This window comes from Tenrec ecaudatus, unplaced genomic scaffold (genome assembly GCF_050624435.1).
Source record: "Tenrec ecaudatus isolate mTenEca1 unplaced genomic scaffold, mTenEca1.hap1 Scaffold_626, whole genome shotgun sequence".
In the NCBI taxonomy this organism is placed as follows: Eukaryota; Metazoa; Chordata; class Mammalia; order Afrosoricida; family Tenrecidae; genus Tenrec; species Tenrec ecaudatus.
Genome location: NW_027459511.1, coordinates 86,260 through 104,157, shown reverse-complemented (window position 1 = coordinate 104,157; position 17,898 = coordinate 86,260). Strand labels below are relative to the sequence as shown.

The window sequence follows — 17,898 nt, the reverse complement described above, 5'->3', positions numbered from 1 at the left end:
GGGGATAAGAGTTCCTATCTCACCACACACTCTCCAACATTTGTTGTTCTGTTTCTTTTGAAAAATCATTTTATTGGGGACTTGTACAACTTATTGTAATCCTTCCATTGTGTCAAGCACATTTGTTCATTTGTTGCCATCATCATTTTCAAAATATTTTCTTTCTACTTGAGCCCTTGGCATCAGCTCCTCATTCCTCCCCCTACCTCCGCCCTATCCTCCCTTTCACATTCTGTTTTTTTTAATTGGGCTAGTTATGGGCATTAGGTGGGATCTTATGGTCATTTTGACTCGCATTTCCTGGGTGGCTAGTGACAGGGAGCATGTATCAGTATACCAGTATCAGACTGTTTTGACAACTGTGGCTGTATAAGTAGGTTTTGGGGTCAAGTAATGTGAGATCACCTGCTTTGTTCTTTTTCTTGGGGAGTTCTTTGCTTATCCTGGGTTTCTTCCCTTTTTATATGGAGTTAATAATCAGTGTTTCCATTTCTTTGAAGAATGATGTTAGAATTTGGATCGGCAATGCATTTTATTTGTAGATTGTTTTAGATAGTATCAACATTCTCACAATACTGAGTCTTCTGATCCACAAACACGGAATATGCTTCCATTTGTGTAGATCCCGGTTGGCTTCTTATAGTAATGTTCTATAGTTTTCTTCGTACAAGTCTTGGTTTTTGGTTAAGTTTATTCCCAGGTATTTCAGCTTTTGCAAAGGATACTGATTCCTTGGTATCTTTTTCTGTACCCCCATCCCTGGTATAGAAGAAGTCAATTGTTACTCTTGTATACTGCTACTCTACTAAACTCCTCTATGACTTCCAGCTAGTCTCTTGTGGACCCTTTAGGATTCTCAATATATAAAATCATATTATTTGCAAACAGTGAAGTTTCACTTCTTATAATGAGATTCTTGAGGCTCTTGCTATCTATATTTTCAACTTGTCTTTTCAGAAAGGTTGTAGGAATTCACTCTCTTTTTAAGATTTAATTCCTTTATGCTACTCTTCTAAATAAAGCAGATTTATAAAAAACTATGATATTCCATGTTCTTTTCCCCCAGGCTTCCTGGCTATGTGTGGGGCAGTGTATGTCTCCATATCTTTAAGTTGTTGCTCTCATATTCCCACTCTGCACTGCCCACTCACCTGCTCTTTCACCTGGTGACCAGCCCGATCCATCTTCAGTGTCAGCAACTGAACGGGTACTTGATTTTTCTCATTTTGAGCCTTGTGGACAAAGGCCTTCTCACCCAGGTGAAGGATCCTATGGTTGAGCTGAGATAACTGATCCTTGTATTTCTGACTCTAGAGCAAAAAAGGGTAAAACAATGATTGAAAACAAAAACGAAGCCCCAGCAGATCCTTTCAGTGGTTAATGAGGGGTAATTTTGTCTCACTGTGGGACGTGGCAACATCTGGAGGCATTTTTCATTGTCATAATTGGGGTAGGTAGGGGTGGCTACTGACATGTAGAAATGCTACTAAATATCCTACAGTGTATAGGACAGCCCCTATACAGACTTATCCAGTCTCACACAGCAATGATGCTGAAGTTGAGAACTCTGCTTTATTCCTGAGAAGAAGTGAGAATACATCTAGACCATTAAGAACATTTAAACCACTGTTCTGAAGGCCTCCCACTTTTATCTAAGTTATTTAAAACATCGTGTTAAGGGGGGGGGGAGGAAGAAACTTAAAGCATATGAATCTCTTCAAAAGGACCTCTGACCTGTCCCTGATATCCAAATCTATCTGGCAGTAAGTTGTTGATATTCTCAGTACCACTGGGCCAGGAAATTAGAGTGTCTGACAGATGTCCTCTTGGTGTATACACAAATGGCCGTGTGTTCCAACAGTTGCTAGAAAATTTCTCAGTTTTTCACCATAGAGATTTCAGTTACTGTCAACCACTGGTCAGGAGCATCTTTCAATAAATTACAATTTAAAAGAATCAAATTAAATTTTTGTTGGATTGCCTTTCTTTTTTTCTCACAACAATTAGTTTTCAGGGGAGAGATCAACCACAGTTCCAAGGTATTCCCACGTTGGTGTGAATACCTATGGTTCAGCAATGAGCAGAATCATATCATTTTTATCTTGTAGGTTTAATACGCACACACAAGGGTAAGTATAAAAGCATTTTATAATAGAAACTTGTTTAAAATGATTATGGAAACATATGTATGAATGTGCTTGACACAATGAATGTATGTATGGAATGTGATAAGTTGTATGAGCCCCCAATAAAATGATTAAAAAAAGAAACCTTAATTAAACAAAACTATCAAAATATGAAGCTACTGTTTCATGTCATATCTTTATCTATGCCTATATGCTTCTGAAGTGTTTTCATCTTTCTATTCATTTCCCAAAGAATTCTCACTCTTCAATTTATGTCATGTCAAATGGGAGTTTTGTCATGTTCAAGGGATGCAAATCATGTTCGTTTTAAATGTCCTCTGAGCTTGGGAACACAGAGCAGTGTGGAAGGCAGATAAGGCTGCGTCAGGTGGATGGGTCGTTCCCAATGAGGAGCTCGTCAGACAGTCCTTGCTACCCTCCAGGAGGAGCAGGTATGGCGCCGTAACAGAACACACGCCGTGGTACATTTTCCTGTCCTTCTTCCTCCTCCCCAGCGCAGCTTTCCATTCTCTTCAGATGTCTTCCTGAGAAGTCTCTGTGATCATCCTTGAGAAAATATAAAGAGGATTCCTTTGAAACCCAGAAAGAGAGTCTCCAAAGCCTTCTGAGGTGACTTGCCTTGAATTCATCTTTGAGGTCTTCCCGACCTTCATTAAAACGCTAAAAAGTATTGTGTTATGTGGAGCAGCAGCATTCCTGTAAACTTGTGGGAAAACTTAATTAATTTGGGAATATTCACTTGAGTTTTGTTAAAAATGTGATAGCCCTGATGTAAATGAAAATTGATTTTTTAAAATTTATGTTTTTCCCAGATCATTTTATTAGGGCATAATCCAGACATCATACCAATAGCTCTATCAGATCAAGCAGCATTGTGCAATTACTGCATATAATCAATTTCTTCCTTTTCATACTACGTGATATCAGCTCCCCATTACCTCTTTCCTCCCCATCAATACACCCCAAGAACTCTTACTCCAGTTATTACCTCTACAGATTCACCCAATCTGGGTTTGATAAACCCCCAAACACAGAAAGATACATAACAGAGAATCAAGAAAGGTACCAAAATAACAAAATACAGCAGAGATAAGACCTAATCTAGAAAACAACAGCAAAACCCAGAAAATATTAAAAACTAGATAAAAGTCAAAGTGTATCTAAAGGGAGCTCAAATAACAAGATTTTAACCATTCAAGCCCTATTTATCATTTTAATTTACTATAATCGTCTTTCCAATACCAGCTGCCTGATAACCAGGTTATTCCTATCCCTCAGTGATAGTCAGAGGGGGGCCACTGGAGGCTTATTCCCTGTGGAGAACCTGAACATGTATTTTGGGCTCCCACTGTCAGCCATAGCTTTGTGAACACCAGAATTTCACAAATTTCAGCTCTGACAGCACGCCCTTCTTCAGATCTGGTTTATATAATTGATAATCCTTGGATCATCGATGATCGTGTGCTTCTTCCAGGTGAGTTTACTGGCATCTCACTTAGATGGGTGCTTATTTGAAACAAGCTCCAATTATTTCCAACAGGGTTTTGTGGAGACCTTGGGTTTTTCTCTCTCTATAAAATCATACCATCTGCAAATAACTAGAGCTTAATTTCTCTTTGCCCAATTGCACTCCCTTAATCTCTTGTTGCCTTTTGATTCTGGCTAGGATCTAGCACAATGCTGAATAAAAGTGGGGATAATGGGCATCTTTGTCTGGTTCCCATTTTCAATTGCAATGATTTCAGCTTTTCTCCATCCAGTATGATACTGGCTGTTGGATATTAAGACATGGACTTTAGTATATTGAAGAATTTCCTTATATTTAATTATTGTTTTTATTAGGAATGGGTGTTGGATATTGTCAAATGCTTTTACTACATCCATCAATATGATCATCTGGTTCTTCTATATTTTGTTTATATGGTGGTATGAATCCCATTTGGGCATGAAGTATTATTATTATTTTGATATGTTGTTGAATTCTACTGGCCAGGATTTTGTTGAGAATCTATGTTCATGAGAGATATTGGCTTGTAGTTTTCTATTTGTGTGAGGTCTTCCTTTCATTGTCATTGGTTTAGTAATTTTTTCTCCATCTTTTGACTCTCAGTCTGTTTTTGTCTGTGAGTTTGAGGTGTGTTTCTTGAAGGCAGCAGATTGATGGATCTTGTTTCCTAATCCAGTCTGCTACTCTGTCTTTTGACTGGGGTATTTAGCCCATTGATTTTCATTGGTATTAATTCCAAATGCAGGTGAGTTACTATCATATTGTATTATCTGTGTTTGGGAGGGAGGAATCTATTCATGTCCTTGTTTCCCGTCTAGATCTACTGTTTTGGGTGTTGTTTTAGTGTGTTGACTTCTGGAAAGAAGCACGGACTGTGGCGATCTCATAATGTTTTTGTGCTGTTGATTTTCTGACCATAGAGATATGGTTAGTGTTTTCGGCAATGCTGGTTTTGTTTTTATGAATTCTCTAACTATTTCCTTGTTTGGGAATACCTTTATTTCTTCTTTATATGTGATATATCGCTTTGCTGGATACAGGATTTTGGTTGGCAGGTTTTTACTTTGAAAGTTTGATCTATGTTGCTCCATTTTCTTATTTCCTGCATATTTTCTGCTGAGAGCTCTGAGCTTATTCCAATCTGATTACCTCTGAAGGTGACTTTTTCCCTCTCTAGCTGCTCTCAAGATTCTCTCCTTTTCCTTGAAGTTGAATATTTTGACTATCATATGTCCTGATGCCCTCCTATACATGTCCCCTACCCCCACCCCCCGGGTCTAACCTCCTTGGAGTTCTCTCTGTCTCCTGAATGGTTATTATCTCCTCCTTTATAGTACTGGGGAAAATTTCCTCCACAAATTCTCTTACTAATTTATATGTAGATTTGTTTGTTTCTTCCTGTTCCAGTATTCCAAACAAGACATTCATTACTTCTGTTCATGGTTTCTCACATCATCCTCAGGTTTACTTCAGATTATTTTACTTTTTTGTTTGTTTCTCTCATTTGCTGAAGTCTGCATGGTTGTCTTCAAGTTCATAGATTCAATTTTCATTTTCTTCCATTCTATTGTTCAGTTCTTTTTTGGGGGTAATTATTTTATTGGGGGCTCATACTACTTTTATCACAATCCATTCATACATCCATTGTGTCAGCACATTTGTACATTTGTTGCCCTCATCATTCTCAAAACATTGCTTTCTACTTGAGTCCTTGGTATGAGCTCATTTTTTACCCTCCCTCCCTGCCCCCCTTTCTCATGAACACTTAATAATTTATAAATTATTATTAGTCATGTCTTACACCGTTCAACGTCTCTCTTCACCCACTTTTCAGTTGTACATCCCCCAGGGAGGGGGTTATATGTAGATCATTGTAATTGGTTCTCTCTTTCTACCCCCACCTTCCCTCCACCTTCCCAGTATTGCCACTCCCACCACTGGTCCTGAAGGGTTCATCTATCCTGGATTCCCTGTGTTTTCAGTTCCTATCTGTACCAGTGTACATCCTCCGGTCTAGCCAGATTTGTAAGATAGAATTGGGATCATGATAGTGGTGGGGAAGAAACATTTAAGAAATAGAGGAAAGTTGTATGTTCATCATTGCTACACTGCACCCTGACTGGCCCATCTCCTCCCCGTGACCCTTCTGTAAGGGGGTGTCCAATTGCCTACAGATGGGCTTTGGGTCCCCAATCTGCACTCGCCTCATTCACAATGATATTATTTTTTGTTCTTTGATGCCTGATACCTGATCCCTTTGACACTTCATGATCACACAGGCTGGTGTGCTTCTTCCATGTGGGCTTTGGTTGGCCTAGAAGGCCACTTGTTTACCTTCAAACCTTTAAGACTCTAGATGCTATATCTTTTGATAGCCGACACCATTGACTTTCTTCACCACATTTGCCTTCAGTGATTGTGTCTGGAAGGTGAGCATCATGGAATGCCAGTTTAATAGAACAAGTGTTCTTACATTGAGAGAGTACTTGAGTAGGGGCCAAATGTCCATCTGCTACTTTAATACTAAACCTATAAATATATGCATAGTTCTATTTCTCCATCATCATATATAAATATATTTACATATGTACATGCCTATATTTAGAGCTCTATAAATGCTATGTGCCTTGCAGTTCTTTCCTCTATTTCCTTTTACTTTGCTCTTGTTCATGTTCAGCCTTCATTAGGGTTTCAGTAATTCCTCTCGGTTACATTACCCATGATCAAGCCCTACCAGGCCTCTTACACGCTCCTCACCACTGATTTTGGATCACTTGTTGTTCTCTTGTCCCTTGGTTTGTTAACCACTTCTTTTCCCCAACCTTCCCCTCTCTCATGTCCCCCTGGAACTGTCAGTCCCATTGTTTTCTCCTCCAGATTGTTTATCCCACCTATTTTATCTAGATAGACCTGCAGAGATAATAATATACACAAAAACAAGACAGAACAAAACAAAGCAACAAAAGAAAACAAAACACCACCACCAAAAAACAAATGACAAAAAAAAAGAAAAGCCTGTCAATAGTTCAAGGTCTGTTTGTTGACATTTGCGAGTGTTTGCTGATTGAGCCTGATGGGGTGCCATGCTCTGAACCCAAAGTCTATTTTTGATAATGCCTCGGGACTTCCTTGCTCTGCTTCCCTTGCTGTTCTGTTGCATGCCCTTCATGTTTTGCCTCAGTGTGGTGGGGTCAGATCGGTCTAATTCCCACACTGTGTCTCCAGTGTTGTCCCCTATAGGGCTATGGGTCAGTGGGGGATGTCCTGTCTCATAGTGGGACCAGCCATATGGTCCTCTCTGTGCATTGGCTGTTCTTGGTGGGGATATTGTCCTTAAGGCTTGGTGGGCCAGGATGTGCTCCAGTCTCTCTTCCTCCCCCTTCATTTGCTTCGATTTGCTCTGATCAGACATGTCCCTCTCTCGGAGCTGTAGCTTCAATGCTATCCTCTGAAGTACTTTCTTCTGGGGGCAAGGGCTGCTGTCCATGTAGTTGGGCTTGGGGCCAACCCCTCAGACCTCTCTACTGGTTCCTTGCTTCATGCCAGTATGTTGCATTCACATCTTGGAGCATGGGGTAGAAGTCTGGTCCTTCTTTCCCGGCGACGATATGAACAAGACCCTCCCTTTGGATGGGTTAGTTCCCTGTTCCCCAGCTACCCATTTATTTCATTTTCTTCCCCCCCCCCCAACCTTTTTAATTGTCTAACATATGTATCCCTGGATTTGGTCTGGCCCCTGCCATACTACCACCCCAGGAATGTTTGTATACAGTAGCTTTTTCCTTATGTCCCTTTTGCATTTTTTTTAAGTTTACCTCAGCGGACTCATGTTGTATTTGTGTTTTGTGCTTGGCTTACTTTGTTTAGCATCATTTTCTCCAGTTTTTCCCATGTGGCAAGGTGCTTCATGCATTCATCACTGCTTTTCAGTGATGTGTAGTACTCCAGTGTATGAATGTACCATAGTTTTTATTTAAATCATTTTATTAGAGGCTCATACAACTCTTAGCACAATCCATACATACATCAATTATGTAAAGCACATCTGTACCATAGGTTTTTAATCCATTTATCTGTTGATGGAAATTTGGGTTGTTTCCAACTCCTTGCAATTGTAAACTGTGCTGCGATGAACACCGGTATTGCTCAGTTCTCATACAATGTTTTTTAATTCTGTTATCTCATTGTTTTGTTTCTCGGTTTCTTTGGGGTGTGAGGTTTTTAGTATCACACTTTCTTCCTTTTTTCAGAATTGATCCCCAAATCTCTTGTATGGTCACAAACATCATTCACCTGTATTCTCTTTCTGGTAATTTAAGGTCTTCACTTTCTGTGTATTCCAATGAAGTTGCGTAATCTTCAGTTGTTGACTTTTGTTTATCTTGATTTTTTGTGGTTACTACTGCTGACTGTTGTTTGCATGGCATAGTGATCCAACTGTAGATGGTATGTAAGGTTCTGGATTGTGTGTGAGTAGGTGGAGGAGGGAGGGACAGGACTTGCTCTTTGGGTTAGTGGAGAAAGTTCAGATAGGGGCTGGAAATTGTATTCTGTTGAGATGAGGAAGAAATGATAGAGCTGACTGGGTAGAAGGAATAGGAGATAGGAATACATGAGTAGGATTTAGGTGACAGAAATAATCATAAGTGGTGTTCTGGTTATAGTGGTTTTCTGATAAATTAAAAAAGGGGATTTTAAGGGGTCTGCTAGTACTTGTTAGTTTATGTGAAAGTGTGTCTCACTGTTAAGATTCTGGCTGAGACTGGCTGAAATCCCAAGGAGGTTCTAACTGGTGGCAGTTTCTAACATTTTATATTTTCTTTTGGTTGAGGTTTTTCTCTGTTTTGCTTTGTCATTGTTTGTGCTTTGTGTGATTTTCTGTGTATGAAATCCAGGCTATGTAAATCTCTAGAGACAGTAACTGGAGTGATAGTTGGCTAGGGGCATGGCAGGAAGGTTGCGGGAAGTGGGAAGCTAACAATGAGTGGAAGAAGGAAGAGTTCTGACATTGATGGTGCTGATGACTGCACAACTCTTACTCTTGTACTTCTGCCAAAGAAGCCTCATCTCAATCTAATTATTATCAATGACTAGACAAACCCAAACTTCAAGACACGGAACAAAACAATTGCATGTAATATTCAAAAGTGCCATGGTCTCCAAAATAAAGAATAGACCGAGAGAAAGAGACAAGAAGACATGATATAAATGCCATATGTGATTCTAAGAATTATCAGGATGGCTGGCAGCACCAAAATGGGGTGTCCCTGACGGCAGTAATGTATCCACACGAACTTTCTGATTTTTGACAAGGGAGGTAGTTACTGCATTCTGAAATCGTTGAGGAACAAAGTCCTCTATAATATTCGAAAATAGTTTTTAAAGAAAGAAAGAAAGAGAGAAAGAAAAGTTCATTAGCTTCACATCAGGTGGTAATACTAAACCTGACTGTTGATCATTTCCATTTCAAGGCAGGCCTGATATTTCTCTTTCTTTAAAATATCAATTTCTTTCCTGTTGAAAAAGCAAAATTAACAATATCATTGCCAATTAATGTGTTTTCTTCTTCTAGTAACAGTCCACCATGGCTTGGACAAAAAGGCCCACCCCTACCTCCCCTCATATTCTACGGCCCAGATCCCTCTACACTACTGCTACTGCTATGATTGATAATAGTGGTGATGGTTCAATCTTGATCCCAAGCTCCTAACGCCAGAAGAATTTAGGAAAGTTTACCCTTAGGACTTCAAACCGATTCATTCCAGTTCCAACCCCTGTTGATAATTTGAATTTTTGACCTAAATATACTGAATCACAATCAATATTTTAGCAAAGTTCTCAGGCGATTCTTTAATTTTTAAAAAAGTTCTATTGATACATAATTCACATATATACAATTCAATAGTTCAATCATATCAAGATTGTATAATCATCACCACAATCAGTTTTGGAACATTTTCTTCATTCTTGTACTCGTCGTTATTAGCTTTCCATTTCCTTCTAACCAACTGTGTGAAACTCCCAAAGAACCAGTAATCCAGTTAGGGTCTGTATAGATGCACCTATTCTGGACTTCATCTATAGGAAAACATACTTTAAAAACAACAGAAACAACTAACAATAACAAAGTAAAACAGACAAGAACATTTAGAAAAGAAAGCAGAAAGTATTAAAAACTGGAACAAATTAAAAATGGAACTTAAGAGAGATCAAAAGACAAGGTGCCAAATTTTAAACTAACTGCATCTCCAATAATCCCCTTTCCAATGCATTTTACATGCGAACAAGGCTGGTCCCATCCTTGGTCTAGGGTCAGATGGGATTCGTCAGGTGACTCTTTTTGAGGCGGAAATGAAAATTTTCAGCAGGGAGGGTGAAACCAAAGCCAGGTGTCACCTTGGTTTGTGCTGGTAACTGCCAAGGTCAATGGTATAGCCTCCCACACCCCTTAACGATTCAGTCTTAGAAACCCTCTACAGACTCAATGAGAGTGGGTTTAGTTTTCGCTTGCAAGATTTTGCCAGATTGTACAAAAGGAGCATTCTCCGAGGCAATCCTTAGTCAAGCAAATTACTACGGATTTAGCAAAGTATGGAACTAGCCACCCAGCAACACAAACACAAACCATCTTACCCTCACTGCGATCTGCTGGGAATGGAGTCTGGTAGTAAACTTAGGAGAAAATGGTTTCAAGGGAAGACCTCCTGGATTTCAGAACTGTAATGATGCAAATCCCCGCTGGTCCCTTCCCCTGCCATCCATATTCTGACCGTCATGGCTACTCCATCAACTATGCTCCATGCTCGCAGCAGGTCAGAGTTGACTTTATCTTGAACTTCTTATTTGGAAGAAAAATCAAAAGGCAGACTGCCCTTGGATATGGCTACAGCAGTGAAAACTCACTGACCAGTGTTAGCACTCCACTCCCTGTCCCTTGTTCCTGCCTCAGTGTCCTAGGGCCCAGACCTACCCCTAATGCCGATATCTACATACAAATATAAACCGTGGTGAAAAGTCCACCTGAAATTATTACTGAGTCATGAACATAGATATTGTATTTGTCTAGGAAGGCCCTAGGATCATTTCACTGTACTAAACTATGTCCACCTGTCCTCACCATCAGGTGTGATGCGGAGTACTTTCATACAGGGAATAAGGTGGTATGCCACGATGGCAGAGGTAAGAAGGATGGGTGTAGCAGCTGCTCACTGTGGGGTGGTCAATGCTGCCACATACATACGTGTTCTACCTTTTACGTCTGAGACCAGGCATTCAGGTATGAGAGGGGCTGCCTGCATGTGGAGGTAGGCCAGGGCCCTTTACATATGTGTCATGTCATGGTCAGAGACCAATTAGGTTCATCCACTCTTGGCTTTCTGGAAAGTGAGGTTGATTTGAGAATACGTCCCACTTTCTATCTCAGTAACTTCTACACTCACTTTACTGAGAGGAAACCACTCATTCTGCTATGTGAAAACTGGGTCACAAGCTCAAAGGTCCTAAGTTGAACCTGGACAAGCCTTTACCTCTGTACATCATTTGTTCTTTCTGCAACTTTAAGTTCTTGCTGAATCCTTCCCAATTCATTTGTCAACGATGTGTTTTCTTCAGAAAACCTCTGTAGCTCGGCTCTGCAAGCACAATTGACAATCAGAAGTAAGTTGGGAACCATGTGCCCATGGTTGGTATCAATGCGTAATACTGAATGTGAGACCTTGGGGCATTCCAAAAGCTATTCCCTGCTAGTGAATCCCGGCAGGGATCTAAGAAACAAGAATGACCAGAGCTTAAAATATATGCACACATTTTCCTCTTTAGTGAGACTGTCACCTGCTATACTCCAAGGTCATCACTGGAAGGAAAAACTGAGGAAGAAACACATATTGATTTATGGAGCGGCCTGATGCACAGTGAATACCTCAGCAGAGAAAGGCAGGTGTCACTATCTACTCCATGACCAAGGCTACCCTGGGCCACATTATTTCCTGACAAACAATTCTTAAAGAATCTCTGCCAAGACAACACAAGTGATTTATGACAGGCAAGTATTTTTACCAACAAAAAAATCCCTAATGAGCTTTGAACCCATACTTTCTGTCCTGAACACATGTCGATATTTATCCCCCCAACTACGTCTTTGTCTGGCATCTTGTTAGATTCTAATTTTCCCAATCTAAGTAATGCTTATCTTATGCATTATGTTCTAGTATCAAGCACAAATATGTCTCATCTGACTTCATTTGATCTCATGGGGCACTAAGGGAAAAATAGAGAAAAAGAAGTCATGGGAACTTTAAAAGCAGCAAAGGGTTTAGAGTAGGGCTGTCAAATAAATGGGACATGAAATTTGAAATGGTCACTCTGGCTCTAGTATGGGAAACAGACTGATTCTAGGTGTGTACACTGTGTTAGGTGGAGGTGGAATTCTACTTTTGGCTGCTTGGAGCGCAGATACAATGAAGATTGCTCATCCTATCTGCTGAACAATTAAGAGACTATGTGAAGCCAAGTATGTAACTGCCCTCACAGAAGTAATGGAGAACACACTCAGAGCAGAACACAATGGATGACTAGGGGCTCCGAAAACGTAGACAATTGTGTGTGTCAAGAGATTCCACCAAGAGTCAAAAGAGAAGCTAAAGGCTGTGGAATTTCATATTGGACAATGACATACTGGACAAGAGACTCATCTCTAAAATTTACAGAAAATTGAGTATCTCAACAGAAAGAGATAGGCAATCTAATTTAAAAAATGGTCAAAGGATGTGAACAGATCCTTCACCAAAGAAGACATTCAGGGGGGCAAAAATATATGAAGAAATGCTCTTAATCATTAGCCATTAGAGAAATACACATCAAAATAAGATACGACCTCACCCCCCAAATTAACTGGAAGGTTAAAAAAAACAACAACAGATAACAACAAATGATGGTGAGGGTGTGGAAAGACTGGCACTTTCATACACTGCCGGAGGAACTGGGAAATGGTGCAGCCACTGTGGCAGGCAGTATGGTGCACCCTGAGAAAGTTGGGAAGAGAAATACCATGACACATCAATCCCTCTACTTGGTATGTGTCTTCGAGAAATAAAAACTATGACACAAATAAATAGATACAGACCCATGTTCATCATAGCATTATTCACAATAGCAAAAAACAGGAACAATCTAAATGCCCTGCAGTGGAAGAATGGATGAACAAACTTGGGTGCAATAAACACACAATGAAATGCTATGCAACGTCGAAGAATAACGATGCACCTGCAAAGCCCTCACAGAGGGATGGACACGGAGGACAGTACGCCGAGTGGAATTAGTCAAAAACAAAAAGGACAGATATCGTATGAGACCACCACTATAAAAATCAACAGTAAGTTTTCTTATGGAAATAAAAACATTCTTTGATGGTTGCAGAGGATGGAAAGGAGGGGGGGGGAGGTGCGGCTAGAACACAGGCAAGTGATAGCCTGGGCGGAGGGGAATGCAACACACAGGAGAAACGATGGAGGCAGGCAGGCGAGTACACCGGTAGTTTGCAAGAGTGAGAAACTACAGACGCAAACACTGTTAGATTCAAAGTCCTACAACAGTGGGGGATTGGGGAATCTACAAGTGAGTACTTGGACATACACACAGGCTGAACAGATAGGAGACTTTTACAAACATATATATGTGTGTGTGTGTGTGTGTGTGTGTGTGTGTGTGTGTGTGTGTTTAAAAGAGAGTATTTGTATATTTACTTTTACTGCAAATATATCCATGAATGTGGTGGGGCGAACAGAGGACAAAATTATGACAACTTCTTAAATATAAGCAGATACTCTGAAGGAATAAGGTACTGGGCTTTGGGGGAGTGGTATCACAATAGTTGCAGGGGACAAAATGATCCATTAGCATATCATAGTTCACAAAGACAGTGCTCTACATTCTAATCTGGTAAGTAGCAGCGGTCTTAAAGGTCTCTGAGCAGCCGTCTAGGGTGCAAGGACTGATCTCTCCCTGTCCAGGGCAGAGCAGCGGGGTGGCAGTTAAACAGACACAGGGAAAACACTTAGTCGAAGGGACAGTGAGAACACCGGTCTCCACAATCCTGGGCCCAGAAGAACGGGGTGATACCTGGCGCCACCACCACCAGCTCTGCATAAAATCACACTAGAGAGTCCTGGAAAGAGAAGAAGAACCTGTCAATCAAAATCCTAAAAGAAACCAGGCTTACTGGTCAGACAGCGTCTGGTAGGGCCCCTAAGACCGTGCTCCCTTGGGTCTGGACTTCAACTCACTACTGTGTTAGAAAAGTCAACCGTTAAAATGAGATGGGGAGCATTCACCCAAAGACAGAAGGCTAGGAAAGGAGGAGAAAAGGACACAGAAAACAGGGAAGTCGTGGACTAAGGGAGGGCATATTAAGAGGACTGGAATGAATGAATGGCATCAAAATATGTATGAATTGCAGAGTGTTAAAGTATGATCTGCTCTGTAAACCTTAATTCACAATAAAAACTTCATTAAAAAAAGAGTTGTAGTTGAGTTTTGCACAAGACACATTGTTTCTTATGTCAATAAAAAGGTAAACATTATTATATCTTAAAATCTAAAAAATTCCATTCCATACAAACATATTGCATTGACCCAGAACTTTCATAGCAGTAGAAAAATGCAGGCAAGAGAATGAAAAATAAAGTGCAAATGAAATAACTATAGCTCTAAGCAACAATATGGAAGAATCTCACAAACAACATATGGTAAGAAAGAACGGATGGTATGCTTCTTTTATATAAAGTGCAAAAACAGGCAAAATTAAGGAGTTAGAAGTCAGGATACTGGCTATGTGTGGGGAATCTAGGAGGGTTCTATTTCTTGTTTTGGGTGCTGGTAAAACGATCTGATCAATTTCTTATAAAATCATAGCAGTACACTTTTTTATTGCATATAACATTAGAATATTTTAAAAAATACACACCTAAATACACCAAAGATATGTGATCATGAATGTATCAGAGATAAAAAACATCCAGATCACTGCTGTGGTTGGCAGATTAATGACCTCCTAAAGACTGTTCTGGGAAGCCATGGTGGTGCAGTTGGTATTGTATTCATCTGCATTTCACTCTAGGTTGCTAACTGGAAAGCCAGCAGCTAAAAGACCCACCCACTCACTGCTCTAAAGGAGAACGATGGGGCTTTCTGCTTCTATCAAGATTTATAGCCTCACAAACCCTAGGGATCAGTTTTACTCTGCCCTTTGGGGTGGATATGAGTCAGAATTAACTCGATGGCAGTTGGTAAAACATTATTCATGTTCTAATTCCCGATTGTGAATATTATGTTACATGGCTAAGGGGAATTACAGTTGAAGATGAAATTAAGTCTGCTGATCAGCTGACTGTGAGATAATGAGATTATTCTGGACTATTCTAGTGGGCCTATTGTACAGACTAGGGTCCTTTTAAATGAAAGAGGCAGAAGAGGCACAGCCTTAGATTCAGCCAGCCATTGGACGCTTTGAAAAGTGGAAGAGGCCACGAGTCAAGAAATGTGAGTGGCTTCTAGAAGGTGGAAAAAGTAAGTACATGGGTTCTCCTTAGAACCCCTTGGAAGGGGCACAACCCTGATGACACCTCGATTAGAGTACAATTTAGCTCTCAGTTCTAGCTAACATGCAACTAAGCTGTCAAGAAATTAGCTAAATTTTAACCTATTTCTGACCTGTAGCGTCTAGAACTGTAAGATATTAAATCTGTGTTGTTTTAAGCCACTCAGGGACATGGGTCCATCTATGGAAAATATTGGGAAAGGCCTTCCTATATCCCAGGCTTTTGAGATAGAGCATTTGCCAGCCAAAGTCCTCAAGCGAGAAGGCCAGTTCCACCTGTGGCCTTTCAAGCAGCCTGCCCAGCTGGTGGAATTAAGAACTCCCTCTCAGCTCAGCTTTCTCTAGAAGGCATTGGCTTCTGCGGCCAACATCCGAGTGTCCCAGTCAGTTCTTGGGGCTCTCACAGAATTCACGAAGCAGTAGATCTGCGCCAAGGACACTTTCAATAAATACACACAGTGGGACTAAAGGAAGGTGCTTGGAGCTGGCAGGCAGAGACCTTCAGAGACCCCAAAGGAATGAAATGGGGTTCAGGGCAGTCTTTCGTGGGCCCCGTGAGACAAGCACAGATTTCCTGCCGACAGAGATAGTGAAAACCTGAGTCTAAGCCACAGCAGTCCTCTTGGTGAAGTTCTGGGGGTTTCTGTATGGAAAATTTCTCTTTTTGCATTCACACAGCACCTAGCAACACCACGGCCCGAGTACAGGCCAGACTGGGCTTGTAAGCTTGGGCACACCTGGGCTACGTGGTATTCTCCTGGTGCCGAGTCTACCAGCCTGCTAGGAGGAAAGGGGGTTATGCAATCAAGTCATCAGGGACTGAGATGACTCAGTTCCACTTGTTTAAGAATGGATAGAGGGCAAACCTGTTATTCTCTCTCGAGTCTGCTTCTTTCTCCCTAGCCAGAAGCTTATCTTCCAGCTGTAGGAGCCAGGTTTTCATGTCATTCTTTTCTCTCTCCAGCACAGTTTCTACCTTCTGTTATCGGTACAGCATCTTCTAATTTCTGCTGTCCTGTCCTAGTGGTCCCTACCCCATGCTCACCTTCCAAGACACAGAGGCTCCTAGAGGGGCAGCTTGTGTCCAGCCATGTCCAGTAAGGGCTGCTCTGTGGCTTTGGACTCCTGCTGCTCAGATGATCTTTGCTTCTGACCAGCAAGGCTGCTAGCCAAAGGTACGGGTTTCTCCAGGAACATGGGCCTTGCCCCTCTAGGGGATAGCATAGATCACCCATGTCTCTAAAGGAGCAGGAACCACCTCTATATCATTCACCAAGATGGGATGGCCCTGATAGTGAGCTATGCAGAGGGTCCTCTGGGCTGTGGGGCTGCTCTCGGGACCGGGCTCTGGACAGGATCTGCAGTGAGATGCCTCCCTGGCATACGCAGGAACTCAGCCTCTCCACGTTCTGACCCTGCTGGTCCCGTCTCCTTTCTGACTTCTGTGGACCTCAGCAGGCCTGGAGGCAGTTGCCTTTCCCTCCTTCAAGAAGGCTTTCAGCCCCTCTGCCTCCAGGGAAAGCCCTTTTAATTGCTTCCTATATGTGGTTTCTAACTTTTCAAGTGCAAACACTTTGCAAATTTTAGCTTGCTCTTTACTCATCAGCCCTCCCTGCCACCCTCCACCCTCCACCCCCCACCCAACTTGCGTTGCTGCTTCTTGCACTGGGCTAGCATCTCCTTCTGCCTCTCTTCTCTATCCCTTGTCCAAGTCCAGCTGGGCTCCCATGTCTGTCACTAGCTGCAGTTGCCTCTGAAGCATCTTTTTCTTTTTACAGTCCCATTGCTGTAACAAGTGCGCTGCTTCCATCCACAGGAGTTTCTGGCTCAGTTCAGCCTTTGCCCCCTTTCTACAGAAACTTTCACATGGACCTGGCTCAGAAACACGAATGTCACATGTATCACAGGGTTAGAAAGGCCTGCCCAAGCGCACGTTCTAAGTGCACAACTCCTCGCTACTCGTGCCAGCTGTGCTCAGAGAGTGCATGCACAGGATCTAGTTGATAATGCAGCAGACACGACTTGTCAAATGGGACTAAATTTACATTTAGACGGATTAAAATGGAATAAAATCAAAGCTCAGATTCTTGGTCACATCAGTCACTTTCAGTGACCCCATGTGGCCAGTGGCTCCTGTAATGGGCAGGCAAACACAAGATATGTCTATCACTACAGAAAGCTGTATTGGGCAGTACTGGCCTAAAGTTTAGTGAGAAAAAAAAAAAGTACCTTTAGTCGAAATTACTCTAAAAAGTATTTTAAACATCCAGGAAAGAGGCCTTTAGAAGCCCCAGGAAAATAACACTGAGGTGGAGTGAGGCCCAGCTGAGAGCAGTCAGCCTGGGAGAACAAGAGTAACTCAGCTCATCAGAGTCATGCAATATGGCTCGACTCACAATCATGACATGGGGTGGGAATGGGGGTGGGAGCAGCCTTCCAGCCAGTTAAGGAAACTCCTGGGACCAGACATGTCCCTTTGCTGCTTCTTAGAGCCTGAAAGGGCTTGGGAATAGTGGCAATGGTCTATAAGGTGTTCTGGACAGTAGCCCGCCCTTTACCAGACAGTTCACAGGTTCAGATACTATGAAGCAAAATTCTCAGGAGGAAGCTCTGGATCATCCTAGCGGGCAGTATGTGTTATTGCAACGCCC

General features: G+C 41.6%; 1 pseudogene; it reads right to left on the bottom strand.

The window, feature by feature from the left end:
• Positions 1–1,151: 1,151 nt before the first annotated feature.
• LOC142436781 (ninein-like protein) overlaps positions 1,152–17,898 on the bottom strand; it is a 91,160-nt pseudogene continuing 74,413 nt past the window's right edge.